This window comes from Poecilia reticulata, linkage group LG3 (assembly GCF_000633615.1).
Source record: "Poecilia reticulata strain Guanapo linkage group LG3, Guppy_female_1.0+MT, whole genome shotgun sequence".
NCBI lineage: Eukaryota > Metazoa > Chordata > Actinopteri > Cyprinodontiformes > Poeciliidae > Poecilia > Poecilia reticulata.
In genome coordinates, this window is record NC_024333.1 from 34,101,190 (window position 1) to 34,105,680 (window position 4,491).

Genomic DNA, 4,491 nt, shown 5'->3' on the forward strand with positions numbered 1-4,491 from the left:
TTACCTAGCAACTCATTCATTCCTTGGTTACCTAGCAACAGCTTGCTGGGTAACTTGCGCAGCAGCAGTTTAAGGTTTCGCCTTCCAGCTGTTTAAAAATAAAAAACAATGGTGTGGAATGAAAACTGTGGATAAAACGGGAAAGGTTACATCACTACCATTTGCGGAACTATTACAGATACTTAAAGCAAAAAAACTAATCAATACCTATTGATATTGACAATTATCGATAACTTGTATGAAATGCCATATCTTCCAGCATTTCCTTTTTCACTCTTACTTTACTCTTACTTGAGTAGAATAATATTTCAAATAGTTTGATTGTGGCCTCTTATTCCTTCTCAGATTGATTGCCAGCAACAGTTTCTCTATTGAAGTTAAAGTTTTACTTACCGATAGTGCCGAACATTTTAGTCACGTTTTTAAACTGGTGGAAAACTAGGAATACAAATCACATTATAAAGGATTAAAAAGGTTAAATTTACAAGTGCTACTTTGAAAAATCTTTAGATGAATATAATTATGTTTGAGTCTGAGGGTCATTTTAACAAGAATTGAGCGCTGAATTATCCGAGAAACCAAACAAAACTTTTAATTAAAGCTGCTACTCTTGTAAAAATGAAGACAAGTAAAGCCAAAGTCGTTTCACAAGCTTTATTTCAAACATCCTTTCCTTGACATTGACCAATTTCTTTTCTCCACTGCAAATAAAATCAGGAATTCAGTTTACTGAACAGCCTAAAGGATCTAATAGCATATTTTTTTTGTCGTCTTCTGTTCTGTGAAACCAATCAGCTGGCGCCAGCGTTTCTTCCTTCTCTAGCTGCAGCGACTCGCGCTCACACACAGAAACCCGCGGACTGAAACKCGCTGAGACGCAGCACAGCTGTTGTTGTTGGCACACAGTGTCAACTGCGTTTGCCCTGAAAGTTAACAGCAGACACTCGACTGGAGACATCACCTCGCCCTCGGCCGCGCCGCCGCATCGCGACAAAGGCCCGCTCCGTCTCCGCTTTGGAGGCTTAATTGAGTACGATAACCTCTGTGTCACCGTTTTCTTTTCTTTTTTTCAATCAGGCACTCTTTTTTTTTTTTCTCAACAGAGCTACACGGAGGATTTCAAAAACAGAAAATATCAAAGCCTTCAATGGCTTTCATCGAGTGAAATAAACAAAGTTTTTGTTTGTCTGATTATCAAGAAGTCAACGCTAAGAGAAAACCTTTTGACTTCTTAGAAGAAAAAACAAACTCTCATAAATGCTATTTAGTTTTACTAGAATCTTTGTTGTTTTTCAGGAGTGAGGCACCAGTTGGAGAAAATCACACATTTATTTTCTTCCATGCATATTTTTTCACCAATTAAAAGTTGTGTGGAGTAGCTACAAGCGTCCAGTATGTTACTTGCAGATACAGTGGAAGTAGGACTGGACAATATGGCTGAAAAACTTGTCACGATATAATCGTTTCATATCAGTCTATTGATAATTATTGATAGGTTTTTGGTTTTAAATATCTGAAATATCAAAATGGTGGCAAGATCTTTACTGTGTTATCTACAGTTTTCACTCCATTTCGTTGTTTTAAAATTTTAAGCAGTTTTGAGGCACAGTAGCGAAACCTTAAACTGCTACCTAGCAACAGCAAGCTACTCAACATGTTGTTGCTAGGTGACCAAAGATTTTTTTTAAATTACTGCTCTGAATGATGTTTTTTTTTTTCACCAAACTGGCTTTTTTTGATTCTGTATACTCCAGTTAACGATTAATCAATTCCTAAATTAGTTGACGGTTATTTTGATAATCGATTAATCACGATTAATCGATTCAGCTCCAGTTGTTGTAAGACATTTTCAATCAAAATAAATATTTAGATATTTAGTTTATTTTAATGAAATTTGGTAAGTTGTTTTTTTTTTGGTGCTGGTAATAGTTTACAGTTAAAAACCCCCTGAGTTAATTAGCTGTTCTTCTTCACGACAAACTTTTTTTTTTTTTTTTGTTTGTATGCTCCAGCTACCAATTAATTGTTGACTAAATTAGTTGTCCATTAATTTCAACGATCAATTAATCACGATTAATCATTTCAGTCCTAGTTTTATGACATTTTAAATCAAAGTAAAGCCTTAGATATCTTTTATGGAGTTTATTTTTATGAAATTTGGTAAGTTGTTTCTCTTTGGTGCTGCAGCTGAGATTCATCGATATGTGTGCTCTTCTCAAATGAACTGAGTTTTATTTTTTAAGTAATTACTCCATTTCAAAGCATTCAGGCGATAACAGGAATTTCCCTTTTTCTCCTTTGGAAATCATTGAAAGTCAGCAAAATTGACGCAACAAAAAAAATGGTAAAAGGCCGTTTTGATGGTGGGTATAGGTTAACTTACAGAGGAAAACCTTCTGGTTGGAAAAAGTGACATCTCCGTAGCGTCGGATGATGTGCGCCATGGAAATCCCATTTTTCTGGACCTGCGGAGAAGGTCAAATTGCCTTTGTTCTCTGACTAATTAAATCTCGGGTAATTACTGCGACACTGTGGATGTCAGGAAAAATAGATGAAGAGAGAGATTCAGGAGCTATATAGATCCAAATGAATGAAGGCAACATTCATCACAGATTTCATAAGAGCCGGTGGGTAATGGGAAGACGCTGTTACGACCTTAATGATGGCTGATTTGATTGGAGGGTGTTTTTTTTTTTCTTCTTTTCTTCGACTCGTTCTCTAAGCTTCACAAGGTTCACCAGCAACAGAGCGAACAGCAGCTCAAAGAGCTGAAGGAGCATTCATCATTGTTCCTGTTGCTATGCGACTCACTAATTAGCCTTAGCAATCTAACCTGAAGAAACAAAGGGGATAAGATAGTTAAAAATAAAAATGCATTGCAGGAAGGAAAGTAATTGCTCCTGTTGTTCCTGATGTAAAAGGTTGAAGTTCTCCGCTGAGGCTYCTGCCTCAAATCCCTTCTTTGATTTTTGAAGGATAAAAATTCATTTTAATATCGGCTTGCTTTTGTTTCTTGGCTTGTCAATATTTTTATTTCTCAAACTGATTTGTTTGCTGAATTCAGTAAATCAGATTAAAGCTGAAGCCAGGAGGCAAATATCTGTAAAACTGCCTTTTGATAAACTTTGAACAAGCAAATTATTTAAATCTGCAGAAAACCAAAATTTATTTATTCTTCAATATCAAGAGGACGGAAATTTTAAAGTCTAAAATTCATAGATTTAACATTAAACCGCAAAAACACAAACTCTTACCAAGGATTTGTGGTCCAGTTTCTAGTGAAAATACCTCTGTACACTTGAAATAAGACAAAACTAACTTACAAGTAACTTTTTAGCAAGATATAGCTGCTTGTTTAGAGCTGATAATTACTATTGATATTGATGAAAAAGTACTAAATATGAGTGAAAAATATCAGTTTTATTTCAACATATTGTGAGCTTGTTTCAGAAAGAGCTGCTTTAGAGCCTCTTGTCACTTTAAATCCAAATAAGCTGCTGTTAATGTTTACACTTGCATGTGAGAATGGATGCAATCAGATGTGCAATTATTGAATCGTACATCTTTGAAAAACATAAGTGGGGCACAGCCAACAAGTATACAGCAAGTGGTTTCTGGATGGTAAGTCAACAACAAAACATTTGTCTTTATTCCAGCAGCCATTGTACAGCGCATACAGCGGTAAAACCAGCTGACCAAATATTCTGGAGCTCAGATTGGGTTGCTAGGTAACGGGGCAGTACTCCTGGAATTGGGAGGTTTTTGAAATGGCTCATTTTCCAGACAGCTAGGTGGGKTTTTTTAAGCATTTGTCTGTTTTTAGAAGCAGTTAAATCCCAAAAGGAAGCACAAAAACATGCAAAATACAACTTTGTAAGCTTGCTGCATGTTTTAGATGAGCTAAAGCTGCATGTGCAACCATCCTCCAAACACATGCTGCCATCTTAATAATARACCTCCATAATCTCAATCTTACAGTTAACTGTTGTTCTCTTTCACACATAAAATAAAACCTATCCAAGATTATGCAGAGACTCTTCATGTTCTGGCGGATTTCTTGATTTTGTGTTGCAGCCTGAGTCCGATGTGAAGGAGGCAATAACTGTAGGGTGATGCTTCATGTTCAGCCAAACCAACCTGCCAGGTGGGGGCTCGCATATTAGATCCATAATTCACTACATGGATTGAATTTCCTCACTGGATTTGGAGCAAAGCAAGATCCATCAAAAGAGCCGGGGAGACCTCAGTGACCCTGAAATTCAACAAATAGAGCAACATTCTGATTTATGATATTGCCATGATACTGATTATTTGCCAGTATAGACACGTTGCATGTTATTGTTTACATGTGGAAATTTCACGCACGTTTGCAACGCTGGAGGGTAAAAAGACGATTCCTTTACATGCCATTCATAGCCACGCTGCCGCGGTAGAACAATTAACTAAATGAAACCTGGAGATGAAGGTATTATTAATTCAGTGCAGTGCGCC

The 4,491-nt window shown here is 36.6% G+C and overlaps 1 long non-coding RNA gene across 1 annotated transcript in view; it reads left to right on the plus strand.

The window, feature by feature from the left end:
* The window catches only part of LOC103462915 (uncharacterized), a 7,373-nt gene extending 3,081 nt beyond the window's left edge, over positions 1 to 4,292 (plus strand). The window contains exon 3 of the long non-coding RNA XR_001776472.1: positions 4,075 to 4,292. This is a non-coding gene — a long non-coding RNA (uncharacterized LOC103462915). The remainder of the gene's footprint in view (positions 1 to 4,074) is intronic.
* Positions 4,293 to 4,491: the final 199 nt, after the last annotated feature.